This window comes from Panthera leo, chromosome B1 (genome assembly GCF_018350215.1).
Source record: "Panthera leo isolate Ple1 chromosome B1, P.leo_Ple1_pat1.1, whole genome shotgun sequence".
Classification (NCBI taxonomy): domain Eukaryota; kingdom Metazoa; phylum Chordata; class Mammalia; order Carnivora; family Felidae; genus Panthera; species Panthera leo.
The window spans coordinates 109,642,954-109,657,926 of record NC_056682.1 but is presented as its reverse complement, the minus strand read 5'-3'; the positions used below and the strand labels follow the sequence as shown (position 1 = coordinate 109,657,926).

Genomic DNA, 14,973 nt, shown 5'->3' with positions numbered 1-14,973 from the left:
TTTAACCAACGTGAGTACAATAATTTATGAACCATATATTTCAGAACATATTACTGTCACTTTTATTCTAGCACGTATTATAAAGTAAATTATCTTAAATTAACACATTATTATAAAATGTAACTTAGAATGGGTACATTTTTGAGTAGGGAATATTGCTTTGCCTTTATCTGTTGAATTCAAATGATGAACATTCATCAAATACACCATTCAGGTTGTTTGGTGAGTAATCAACAGTCCACACATATAAAATTCATATCTATATAATGATAAATGAGATTAAGATAATAGTAAGAATCTTTCATAGAGAATAATTTTGAGTTAACATGGAGATACTGACTTGGAAGTTCAGCAGGGCAGACCACCATAAACATCTTTAAAAATTATCTCTAGCATTTGTATCAACAGATTACACAACATGATGAGAAATGAGGTATAACTTAAATAACACTGATGGGGAAATTCTCCAATAACTCACAACCCTGATCATGTTAGAAAATTCTAGTATAGACTCTAAGGATACCAACTTTGGGACAGATTCAGACCTTCATCCAAAACCCATCTTTTTGTCTTGTTTTTTTTGTTTGTTTTATCCTCCATAACACGTAAACACCACATTTCATTTTTATTAGCTGTTTATTTAAATGATATTATTAAAAAAAATTTTTTAATGTTTTTATTTATTTTTGAGACAGAGAGAGATAGGGCATGAGCAGGGGAGGGGCAGAGAGAAAGGGAGACACAGGATCCAAAGCAGGCTCCAGGCTCTGAGCTGTCAGCACAGAGCCCGACGTGGGGCTCGAACTCATGGACTGTGAGAACATGACCTGAGCTGAAGTTGGATGCTTAACCGACTGAGCCACCCAGGCGCCCCTAAATGACATTATTAAATTCCACCTTACCCTGCTCTGTTTATGTGCAAAATTATGAATGAAGAGCTATTTCTTGAAGAAAGATTTAAAATACACAATCTCATATACTCACACTGTTTCTACACTGACAAAAATATCTTTAAAAAGTCATAGCAGTCTCTTTAAAGTAAGCTGCCTTTTCTGTCATTAAAGATCATTAATCTTTTCAGAGGTTATTTATCTACTGTTCAGGAATATCTTTACATTTTATTCACCTTAACTTTATATAATGTGGTACAATATTTGATTAGAATACTAGACTTCTGAGTAAAGCAAGATAGGTATAGAATAAAAACATACTCAAAATAGATACCACCACAAGTTATTTTCCCAACTGAAGATATTCCCTAGTTCAAATTATAAACAAATGACATTTTGGAGCAGCATTTTTTTCTTTTTTTTTGCTTTTTAAATTTGAAAATACATAATGGCAATGGGGTTTTTGTCTATTACTCAAACTTCCTAAAATCCAAAATTCTCTCCTTAACATTTTCCATCTGTGTTTTGCTAGATAGACACACTCTAAATAACCACATGTAGTGATGCTAAAGAAATCAATGATCCTGTAATAAATTATTTAACAAAAAGACAAATAGGTCTCTCACACTTGATCCGTTAACTTCTATCAAGAGGTTACAGTCTCCAAGAGGGATATTTTATGTAATGTTTCTTGAGACATTTTGCTTGATAAGTATGTAATAATTTTGCACATATATGCTTCTTTGTAAATATATATTTTACTTTTGTGGAAAACAGTCTATATGCTTTTACTCTCAACAAGAATAATCAAGACAGCCAAAACTGAGCGAATTAAAAAAAAATTATGTTTATTTACTTTTGAGCGAAAGACAGAGACAGAGGCATGAGCAGGGGAGGGGCAGAGAGAGAGAGAGAGGGAGACACAGAATCCAAAGCAGGTTCTAGGCTCCGAGCTGTCAGCACAAAGCCTGACATGGGGCTCGAAACTCACAGATTGCGAGATCATGGCCTGAACCAAAGTTGGACTCTTAACCGACTGAGCCATCCAAGCACCCCAAAACTGAGCAAATTTTTCAAAATACTTGAAAACATAAAAAGATTGGTTTAGATGAGGGAAGGCTGAATCATTAATACATTTATGTTTAATTACAAACAAAGTATGTCTCTGAACTCAAAATTTTAAGTGTTCAAACAAAATTAACTTATGGCAAAAACCTCATAAATAATTTATTAATCTATTGAGTGTCTAGCATATGGTACCATGGAGGGAAAAAACAGTGAATTAACATTAACATAATCTACCTTGAAAATTCACCAAAAGTCAAAAGTATACTCTTTCTTTAATAAAACCCTTTTCAAAAAGTAGGAACTTTTATTGTAAAGCAAAAAATGAATATTTCTGTACTTGGGCAGCTTTTATGTTTATGTATATAAGTTGGCTGAATTCTATAAATGATCTTAACAATTATAAATCTTTACCCACTTGTCTGAAATAAATGGCTTAGGAAATAGAAACACTGATTCTAAAATAAAAAAAAAAAACAAACAGGTCCCTTTAGATTCATGGTCTCTTTTAATTGTGAGCCTTGGTGCTTATATCATCTACTCATAGGAAAGAATGGCCAGAAATAATATAATTTCACTAAGCAGCTCTCATGAGATAGACATTATACCAGGCATTTAACTAACAATCTCTCTAGTGAACATTACCATGCTTTATTATTGTTATTGTTAGGATAAAGCATATCAAACTACTTTTGAAGGTAAAAAATAAAAAGTTAAGTATTGAGATACTATCATCTCTAATGTACGTACGACTCAGAGAGGTTTATATAAAGGGTTGGATTACACAGCCCATCAAAGGCTGGGCTGAGATTCAAACATAATATGTTTGACATCAAAGCACATGTGCCATCCAAACAAGGAAGAGGATCGTAAGTGAGTTACTTTTTACATTTGCAATTTATTTTTAGCTCCTAAATTATGGGGGGAGGGGCACAGAGCATCTGCATAAAAACCCATGAAGATAAAAATGGAGAGATCATAACTTTGAAAGTATTGTCATCATTTTATTGGCTGGTAGGACAGGGCATGGTTGGTATCCACCATACTTCCTCTATCAATTTAATATTTATTATTCCTATTATTACCAAACACTGGTTTAGATACTGCAGATACAGCAGGGGACAAAACAAAAATCTCTGCCCTGAAGAAACTTACGTTCTAGTAAAGGAAGAGAGAGACATTAAACAAATAAGTAAAATAAATATTTCACATAATATAAAGTACTAGGGGAAAAGCAAAGCAGAGAAGAAGAATGGAATTGGCTGGATTTGAAGGCACAATTTAAAGCAGGGTCATCAAAGTCTGAGAGGGTATCATTTAATCAGAGACATAAAAAGAGGAGGCAGCAAGCAACATGGAATGTGTATCAAGACATAACAGGCAGGGGACAGCAAATGAAAAGGCCCTAAGGCAGGAACCTGCTTGATACATTTCAGGAATAGTGTTCCTGAGGTATATAACATGAGATGAGGCCAGATGGTAAAGGAAGGCATGGCTGGTGGAAGTTCTCATTATGGAGGGACGTTCAATTCTAAAAGGGCTTTGGCACACTATGTTGAAACTAATATAACACTCTGTATGTTAACTATACTGGGATAAAAATAAAAAGTAAAAAAGAAGATAATAAAATGGCTTTGGCAGTCACTAGAAAATACAGAGTGGAAACATTATACAATCTGATATATGTTGAAAGTGTCACCCTGACTACTATGTTGTGAATAAACTATAATCAAGTAATGCTAAAGCAAGTAGACTGGATAAGAAGTCACATCAATAATATGGCCAAAAGATAATACTATCTTGGACCAGGGTGGTGGGAGTAGAGTTAGTGAGCAGCTGTCAAGCGGGAAAAAAATGTGTGTATTTTGAAAGGGGAGTCCGTTGGATTTGCTGATAGACTGATAGACTGAATGCAGGGTATAAGCAAAACTGAGGAGACAAAGAAAGTTTTATTTATTTATTTATTTTTTTGACAAAGAAAGTTCTAAGATGATGACCTGGGAGTATTAAAGGAACTAGAATATACCATAGGCATATCAAGTTCAGTTTTCATAGAGGCACTTCATCACAGATATATGAAAAAAGGTTGGAGACATGATATATAGGAATAATGCAATTACATCAAAACACTGCAGACTTGCACTGATAGTATGATGTAGGTTTCTTTTTAAAGAAAACACAATTGAATAGTTTAGGCATGTTCAAACCCAAGTGTAGTTTTTAAATTTTCTCATCTAATCTAAAGAGATCAAACCAAACATCCAAAGGTACTTGCATATTGCAAATTGTTTCCTTTGGGTGCTATAGTACCCACATATAAGTGATTAAGAATAATATGGCTCTAGCAGGGACATTCATTTTATCACCATAAAACAAATCACTGCAATCCCAATAATTAAATCAGTCTTTCTGTATCAACTACAATGCTTATTTTAATATAATGGGTGGGCAAATTCTGCTAAACAACACTGGCCAGGAAAAAAATGTTATACCATCATATATATATATATATATATTACAATATTATATAATATAATATATAATATATATTATAATATATATAATACAATATTATATATATAATATATAATACTATATATATATATATATATATATATATGGAAAGAAAGGAAGAAAACTGACAGACTAATTCACTAAGTACATTTTATTCATGTATCCTGGAAGAAATTGTCTTTAACACAGAATAAAATTTTAATGCAAAAATAGCCATTCACTGGGGAAATGTACCCAGGTATAATTTCATTAAAGAGGATACTATAAGACTGATAACTCCATAAGGAAAAATGTAAGCCTTTTTAGCCTCAGCCTAGTCTATCAAATCCAGCACACAAACGGTGCTCAATAATTTTTTTCTAAAAAACAAAACTGGATCCAAACAGTGGTCTCTTTGTTAGGAATTACATGTGTTACATGCATCTGAAATTTTCTGTATTGCTCACATATGACTCTAGCTGTGTCCTTATATTTGTTTTTTAGTGAACATATTATTCTTTCTTTTATAATTATCTAAATACCAGCCAGAAACAAAGAAGGTATGTTATCATGCAGAATTGTCTTTGTCTTTTATAGACTCACTCACCAGGGCAAGAAATGTGGCTAAGTGCTTACTTAGTACATCTTACACTGGAGGTACCTACAGAGTATTCATTGACTATTTGAATTGAATAACGAAAATACCACTATTCAAGATGCAAAAAAAAAATCCTTTACTTCTACATAATCGCTTCCATTAAGCTCTTTCATTCAGTAATACCTTCTCTGCTTCTTCTTATAATATCTCCACTTAACATGGTTTGAAATGGAATGACCTGTAACCAGGTAAAATAGTAAAAATGCACAGAACTCAGATTTATTTATTTGACTGCCTTAGACTTAATGCCTCCTGAACAAATCAAAGGGATTTGAGCAGAAGTCCATACCAAAAAAAAAAAAAAAAAAAAAGCCATTTCATTGATTTACAAGAAGAATCACTAAATGATCGAGACATAAAATAATACAAACTCAGCAAAGGAAATAGTATTTCATTAAAGTATTTTATCCTAATAAATAATTTCAGAATTATATAAATTTATAGCTAATAAAATATAAATAATTATAGTTTCTGCATAGAAATGTATGAGGTAAAATAAGTTTAGATATTTAAAGTAATTGTAGATAGTAGATACCTTAAAAACATGAAATACAGCCCCATAATAATTCTTGCTGGGATGTGTTTAAAGTACTAATTTTACAGTCCATCAGTGCTATGATAACATTTTGAACATATAGTTTAGTGGACCATATTTTCCCATTGTAATAATATTCCATAAAACTGCAGCAATTTATTCCTGAATTCAACTTTATTCCTGAATGTCTTTTTATAATTGTTTTGAATAGCTTATAACATCTATATTTATACTATTTTATAATGTGTAATTGCGGACACTTTAAAATATGAGACTTCATAAAAATCTATTGTATTAAAGTAGGGTTGATAAAAACCTTACAACTCTGTATTATTGATTTCAGTATTTAAATTATGTGACCTGGGAAAGATTGAGCCACAGAGAAGTTATGCAACATGTTTTAAGTAAGTTAGATAAAAGAAGTACAAACAAGAGTATAAACTCTGGATTCCAATCAGATCCTTGCTAATATTTTTTACATCATTAAAAAAAATAATAAAGTTACAATCTGAAAACGTAAGGGAGACAGAGAAAGTAATAAAATACTTTAAAACTTGAAGATAACTTTAAATTAAGCTGCTTATGGCACCATTTTTATTAGGTAATGGGAAATATAGGTAAATGTAAAAAAAGACAAAGTTTTACACTTAATACATATGCAACTATATTATAATGTAAATTAGATCTTATTGACTATGAAATTTTTGATTATATAAATTGTGAGTCTCATTACCTCTTATACTGTTAACTTCCATATAAAGTAATTATCTATGAATAGTATATGCTAGATGTTTAAGCTTTGAATTATTAAAATGAATTCAAAGCTAAAAAAACTGATAGTTTAATTATGATATGGAAATTAATCAAAGAAATCAAAAAGTATACGGAAAGAAACAGAAATGAGAACAAAACTGTTCAAAACCTTTGGGATGCAGAAAAAGTGGTTCTGAGAGGGAAGTTTATACCACAAGAAGGAAGAAAAACCTAAGATTACACCTATAGGAGCTATAAAAACAAAAACAAAAACAACACACACACACACACACACACACACACACCCTGAAACCAGTAGGAAGAAGGAAATAATAAAGATTACAGAAGAAATAAAACATATGGAAACTAAAAAAAAAAAAAAAAGGAACAGATCAATGAAAGCAGGACCTGGTTCTATGAAAAGATGAACAAAATTGATAAACCTCTGGCAAGACTCCTCAAAGAGGGAGAGAGAGCAAGAGAATAGACTCAAATAAACAAAATCTCTAATGAAAGAGGAGAAATAACAACACTGCAGAAATACAAATTGTAAGAGAATATTATGAAAACTGTACACCAACAAATTAGACAATCTAGAAAAAATGGATAAATATCTAGAAACATTTAACCTATCAAAACTAAAGAAGGAAGAAATAGAAAATCTGAATACATCGATTACCAGGCAAGAGACTGAATCAGCAATAAAAAAACTCCCAACAAATAAAGTCCAGGACCACCTGGCTTCACAGGTGAATTCTACCAAACATTTAAAGAAGAGTTAATACCTTTTCTACTCAAACTATTCCAAAAAATAGAAGAAAAACTTCCAAATTCTATGAGGTCACTATCATCCTGATATCAAAAGTAGATAAATACACAAAAAACATACTACAGGCCAATATCTGTGATGAACACAGATGCAAAAATCCTCAACAAAATACTGTCCTAGCAAACTGAATCCAACAATACATTAAAAAAATCATTCACCACAATCAAGTGAGATTTATTCCTGGAATGAAAGGGTGGTTCAATATTCGCAAATCAATCAATGTGATATGTCACATCAATAAGAAAATGAAAGAAAAAAACCATATGCTTATTTCAATAGATGCAGATACATTTGACAAAGCACAACACCTATTCATGATAAAAACCCTCAACAAAGTAGGTTTAGAGGGAACATACCTCCACATAATAAAGGCCATATATGAAAAACCCACAGTGGGGGGATAACTAAGAGCTTTCCTCCTAAGGTCAGGAAAAAGACAAGGATGTCCACTCTCAACACTTTTATTCAACATTGTAGTAGAAGTCCTAGCCACAGGTATTAGACAACAAAAAGAAAGAAAAGGCATCCACGCTGGTAAGGAAGAAGTAAAATTTTCACTATTTGCAGATGACATGACACTATGTATAGAAATCCTTAAAGACTCCACGTAAAACTACCAGAACTGATATATGAATTCAGCAATATCACAGGATACAAATTCAACCTACAGAAATCTGTTGCACTTCTATACACTAATAATGAAGCAAAAGGAAAAATTCAGGAAACAATCCCATTTGCAATTGCCCCCAAATAATAGATACCAAAGGATAAACCAAAGAGGTGAAAGACCTGTATTCTGAAAAATATAAAACATTGATAAAGGAAATTGAAGATGACACAAAGAAATAGAAAGACATTCTATGCTCATGGATTGGAAGAACAAATATTGTTAAAATATCTATATTACCCAAAGCAATCTACAGGCTTTATGCAATCCCTATCAAAATACAAACACAGCATTTCTCACTGAGATAGAACAAAAAATCCTATAATTTATATAGAACCACAAAAGACCACAAACAGCCAAAGGAATTTTGAAAAAGAAAAACAAAACTAGAGGTATCACAATTCCAGGCCTTGAGTTATATTACAAAGCTATAGTAATCAAAACAGTATGGTACTGGCACAAAAAGAGACACTCAGATCAATGGAATAGAACAGAAAACCCGGAATTGAACCCACAATTATATGATTAACTAATCTTCAACAAAGCAAGAAAGAATATCCAATGGGGAAAAAAAACAGTCTCTTCAACAAATGGTGTTGGGAAAACTGGACAGCAACATGCAAAAGAATGAAACTTGGCCACTTTCTTATACCATACACAAAAATAAACTCAAAATGGATTAAAGAGCTAAATGTGAGACCTGAAGCCATAAACATCCTGGCAGTAATGTCTCTGAGATTGGCCATAGCAATATTTTTTTTTTGTCCAAAATTTCGATTGATTGATTGATTGATTGACTGTCAAATTGGCTAACATACAGTGTGTAAAGTGTGCTCTAGGTTTTTGGGGTAGATTCCTGTGGTTCGTCACTTACATACAACACCCAGTGCTCATCCCAACAAGTGCCCTCCTCAATGCCCATCACCCATTTCCCCTCTCCACCCCCCCCCCATCCACCCTCAGTTTGTTCTCTGTATTTAAAAGTCTCTTATGGTTTGCTTCCTTCCCTCTCTGTTTGTAACTATTTTTTTTCCTTCCGTTTTCCCACGGTCTTCTCTTAAATTTCTCAAGATCCACATATGAGTGCAAATATATGATATCTGTCCTTCTATGACTGATTTATTTCACTCGGCATAATACCTTCCAATTCCATCCACATAGCAATGTTTTTCTAAACATGTCTCCTGAGGCACAGGAAATAAAAGCAAAACTACACTATCAGGACTACATCAAACAAAAACACTTTTGCACAAGGCAAGTCAGAGAAAGACAAATACCATATGATTTCACTCATATTTGAGGTTTAAGAAACGAAACAAACAAGCAAAGGAAGGAAAAAGAGGGAGAGAGAGAGATAAAGGTCAGGGGGAGAGACAAACCAGGAAACAGACTTAATTATAGAGAACAAACTAATGGTCACCAGAGGGGAGCTGGGTGGGGGGATGCGTGAAATAGGTGATGGGGATTAAGGAGGGCACTTGTCATGACAAGCACTGGGTAATGTATGGAGGTATTGGATCACTGTATTTTATACCTGAAACTAATATAACACTGTATGTTAACTATACCTGAATGAAAATAAAATAACATTAAAAATACTAAAATAAAGTGAATGTAAAAATAAAATTTAAACAGGAGTTTATCTGTTTTCAAGGAATAATATACAAAAAAATACAGCAATTAGCAAATATTTTTAGGTTTCAATTCTGAAAGGCAATTGTTAATTTAGCTAACAAGTCGTGCCCTGATATGGATCCTTGGTGGTCATTTTAAATATGAGTATTAGAAAAGTATGTTAGAATAAATTACCCTATTTTGTCTTATGGGAGAGCCAAACCTGGCCAAAATGCCATACATTAATCTGTTTTCTATGTCACAACGCTTTGTCCGTAAAAATGCTAACTAAACCTGTAGCCCAGTCTCTATATAAACATTATGAAAAGCATGTTTTGTAAACACAATATTTTAACCTTAAAAAAAAAATCCAAAAATTAAGGTAGGAGGAGTCTTAGAACATACATGATTTAGAATTTATGCATTATTTAATAAAATAATGCTCCATTGTTTTCTAAAGGTGTATGCAGGGTTTTGCAAACTTTCTAAGAAAGCCATTTATGGAAACTTTGGTGAAAATCTATTAACATAGAATGAGCCTATGTTTTCCTAATGATGAAATGAATGGTTACATGTTTTTATTGGTTTTGTTCCTTTCGATTTAGGACTTTGTTTTAAGCTAGAGTTGGCAGTGGTTTTGATCCTGTATTTTGTCGGCATGGCTAAAGAAGCCTGAGGCTGTCACTGACAAATTTAAGATACAAACATAGCAGAAGGCAAAGACTAAATGAGAAATTATGAATGAGTACGGAGGTAAAATAAAGGAATGTCAAAAAGAACAATAAAGAAAAAATGAAGTTATTTTATATTGGTGGTAGAGCAGAATAAATTCTGCATCAGTTCTATAAGTTATTGATCCTGATTTAAAAGTTAAAGGATCGACAGGAAGATACACACATACAGACATGAATTTTTCTAAATAAACCCTTTTAAAAATCAAATTTTGGATTAGAAACCTGAAAGAAGTTATTATGCACTGCACTACAGATCTTCTAAGACACTTTTAACCTAATGGAATGACACAATTATCAAAGGTTCTTAAATAAAATAACCAGAAGTTTCTTGATTTGCAGACTCGCTTGAAGGGAGAAAAGCATGTAAGACAAGTGCTGAGTTACTGCAGGGGAATCTGAGGAAGATTGGTATCGCCTGATCACCTGCCTCAGGGAATCCTACCCAGCAATGACGGTCTTCTGTTGAAAAGATAACTTAAGAATAGTTGAATCTGAGTATTTAGTCATCACATTGTCCACTAATGTACACATTTACAAAGAAATACACAAAAAGCTCATTAATCAAGTGATTGTGTAGAGTAGCCAAGACTTTGAAATCCAGATGTCCTCAAATACCAGGCCCCATACAAGTGATAAAGGTGTCAACACCCTTGCCCTTAACTGGGCCTTTTACAAACATTCTATGCAAGTTCATTGTCATCATCTATTTTTCAGCAAAAGGAAAAAGAGGATAAACTAGAATGAAGTCCCCACACACAGGCTGATAGCGACACATTTCTGCTTGCTGTACAGAACTCCTATGGTCTAGACCCACAAGAAAGATGAAATGCAGCAAGAGATCCAAGCAGCTGCTCAATGTAATGAGATGCTGGAAGCAGGGTGAGTGACAGAAATGACATAAGGGCACAGAGGAGCCCAACTTCGACATGTGTCACGCAACTCTGGAACTCTGGGAAAGAGCAGCAGATGGACCAAACTGATGCATACCCATCAGGAAGAAGTAGCTGACTCTGAGCAATGGTGTCGGGCAGGTTATGAGGTGGAGAGAAATTGTGGCATACAGTGACAGGCCCTGCAAACTGGCTACAGCCACAAACCAAAGGACGGTCTTCAAATGTAGACAGTGCTGAGAGGACCATTACTACACATCACTGGCTTTAAGGACATCCATAATCCTAGAGAGCTTCACTGTTAGTGTTGCCATCTACTAACTAAAGGCCAATGACGATAGCTGTTTTTAACACAAATTAACGAAAATGTTTTACTAGAAATGTATTCAAAATGGAACGACTATTTCAATAATTTTAGACCTACAAAATTCATATTTTGAGAACACCAGTAAACTCTAATAGGAAAACTTATTTTGTTTGTTTTTGGGTAGTAATAACTATGCCTCATTAAGACCCCTTTTTATTTTTAAGCCAATAGTGTCCTTCCATTACACTGAGTTTCCTGATGAGTTTACAGACGTAGCATTAAAGATAATATTCGGTTTTGAATATAGGACAAAATTAGGGAATGGCTCAAAAAATCCACACTAGGAAGTCCACATTGCCTTGGGGAGAGAAAACAGCAAACTTGAGAAGCTTTTATAAAGAAGAGTTGTAAAAGAATGCAAATTCCTTAGGATGACCGTGAGCTTGGGAAGGGAAATGTTATGGTTGTAACTAAATGCTGAAGATTTTTTAAAAAATGAAAAATAAAATGACTTTTAGATATAAAATACCATTTTTCTTGGGTCTCACTTTTTAAAGCATATTTTCTTTATATTTATTGAATTAAACGAGAGAAACAGCCTAAATCATAGCATAAAAGCTTTCCGTAAAGCGTAAAGAATGTCTTGACTCTGAGTTGCTGAAAGCTCTTGAATAAGACTAGTTCACCAAAAGATGTGGAGCTCAGGCAAACAGTAGGCATTCAAAAAAATATTTGCTGAATGAAGAAACTGAGGTAGCCTAGATACAGCTCAAGAATAACACAGATTGGGGCCTTTTGAAAACCAAAGGCCATTTTGAACAGAAACTAATAAAGATAGCTCAAAGAAAATGATCTTTTCAAAATCCTGGCTTTCTAGATGCTCTAGATGCTTTCAGGTTTTCCTGAAAGTGAAGGACTACCAATCTACTATGACTTCTATCTCCCACCTTCTTTAAGAGCAGTTAGCCTATCTACCTTCTCCGCCCCTCCGCCCCCCCCCAACCCCGCCACCTTGAGAAGGCCAGAAAAAGGTATTCTGCCATTGGTTTAACCTCATTTCTTCCTTTGGCTAGGTCACCACAATGTGTTAATATTCCCCACTATGTTCCTTTACAGTAGAGAGGGTGTACAACTGTCACTGCCAGGTTGGTCCTTGGGGAGTGGACAGAATGTGCACTACACTGGCATGGGAAGCATGTGCTGTAGTATTCTAGGGATGATATGCCACCATTAAACAATTCAAGTCTAGGTGCTAGTGTTAGGTGGGACAGCCACCAGGAATGGATGGAACATGTGACCGCATGCAGGAGTGTGCTGGGAGATTATGCGTTTGAGAATATGTTGAAAAGTCTAGTGTTTTACCCTGATAACAAAGTTACTGTCAAGTGTATGTGGGAAGAAAGACACCCAATTTTGTATAAAGGATATGGTTTTATAGAGAGGGTGTGGCTTTGGTCAGGTTATATAACTGATGGCCTGAGTTCTTAGAGCTTAGATATACAGGTAAATTTGGGTTCTAACAGAGCTGGTCAATAAATATTCTCTACCAAACTACCCATAGCTATAGCAAACTCTGAGGTAAAGAGAAAAAGAACATGGTTGTACAAATGAAGAAATTAATTAGGGTCTTTCTGAAGGCCTGTGTACTGATTAATGAAGAGATTCCCACACAAGCATATCACTAGCACAATAACTACATTAAAAATATACGTGACAATTTATATGCCACCTGTCTTGTAGTCAGAATCATGGCCTGGGTGATTTCTTAAAGTGTCTTCTATTCTGAAAGGTTTCTTATATCATTCAATATTTAAAAAATGTTAGCCACCAAAGAGCTGTGTGGGTCTTACAGAGCATACAAATGATGCCTAATGTGTTATATCTGTGACTCTGTGGCCACATCCACACAAGGAGAATTAAGCAGAAACTTAAATAACTTAGTTATTGAATTCAAGGAAATAAACCAAAGCACTTTGGGCTCAGTAATCAACTGGACATTTCTCTCCATCTCAGTCTCATGCTTAATTGCTCTAACATTAGCTATGTATAGTCTCAGCATGTAACCATAAAGACAAATACTAACTCAATTTGTGAGATCCCAGAGACAAAATGAAATCAATATTATTGTTGTGATTTGAAGAGAACAGTTTTCTGAGAAGTGCTGATATAATTTTATTTCATCAAAAATATAAACTATAAGGTGAGATTCTGTTTACATGTTGATATTTACATAGGATTAATACCGATCATCCTAAACCAAAACCTAGTAAAGAGTCAAATTTAGGTGAGAAAGACTGCTTATTAAAACCCTGCTTGTGATCACCAAGGAATAGGTTTATTAGGATGAACTACACATACCGAGGTGCTGTTATTCTAATATCATTCAGCTGTTTAAAGATTCAGTCTTTCTAGTGGCTAATGCCACTTTATTTCCCCTCTCTGATTCTTGCCCAAGAGAAGAATGTATCAAGTCATATAAACATTTTGCTTGGCTGAAAGAGCTAATGAATCCAACTTACAAAGATGATGCTTTCTGAATCACTGATAAAGCTAAATGGGATATCTGCTTATTTGGTTAAAAAAAAATCTCTTTATCTAATGCGACTGGCATCAATGATTCATAAAATTACTTGTGTTCAAATTTTAGCTCAGGGGCAAGAGTGAGATGAATAGACCTACTGAACAATGTCCTCGACACAGCTCTCCACCTTTCCACTGTAAAAAGAAAAAAAATGACCGACTACCTCTAGCAGACTTAGGTCAGTGCACTGAAATATAAATAGAGAGTACACTTTAATAGAATCAGCTGTTCTATTCAACCAAAGAGGAAAAGTCAGCATAGGTGACTGGCAACTTGTGGTTTATAGGTATTTTTATTTCCTCAATTGCCTAGATGTCTCCCTGACCTGAGAATTTCCAGCTTCTTTATTTCTACAACATGAATAATACAGTTATCCAAGACCATGTCTTACTAATGCCACCTACAGAATTAAAGCCCATGTTGACACTGTTGGGTAATCTTTCCAAATAATGGTTAGCTATCTGATGAATCATTTCTCTGAATTTGTTTTATGCTTATTTTCCTTTAATACATCCTTTAATACTTTTTAAACACCCTATTGTTTCCATTCTTTTTTGGAATGGCTTCTAGACAAGTGGCTGGTAGAATTAGTAGTTACATACATGGAATCACAAAAATGAGAACACAAAACTATGAGAGCAACTGAAGCAAAATTAACACTTCGAAAACAGCCATGAGACAAAAAAGAGGTAAAAAGTGTGTTTAGTATATGTGTGCATAGGCAGTGAGATGTCCACAGAAATGCTGGCAACGACTTATTTATATTTCTAAAAGAACCTGGGTAATTGAAGTGAATGGAGGTCAAGAATGTATCAGGAAAGTGCACAAAAACCTAGGATAAAAAGGCTGCCAAATGTGAAATTCCATTGAAATTCACCAAGACCATGAAAGGTTTTTAAAAATGGTTCTTTTCATACTCTATTCTTGAAGATAAGCTGTTTTCTAGACATAGGTGTA

General features: G+C 34.0%; 1 protein-coding gene across 8 annotated transcripts in view; it reads right to left on the bottom strand.

The window, feature by feature from the left end:
* The window catches only part of CAMK2D (calcium/calmodulin dependent protein kinase II delta), a 317,423-nt gene that overhangs the window by 21,625 nt on the left and 280,825 nt on the right, over positions 1–14,973 (bottom strand). The window lies entirely within an intron of this gene.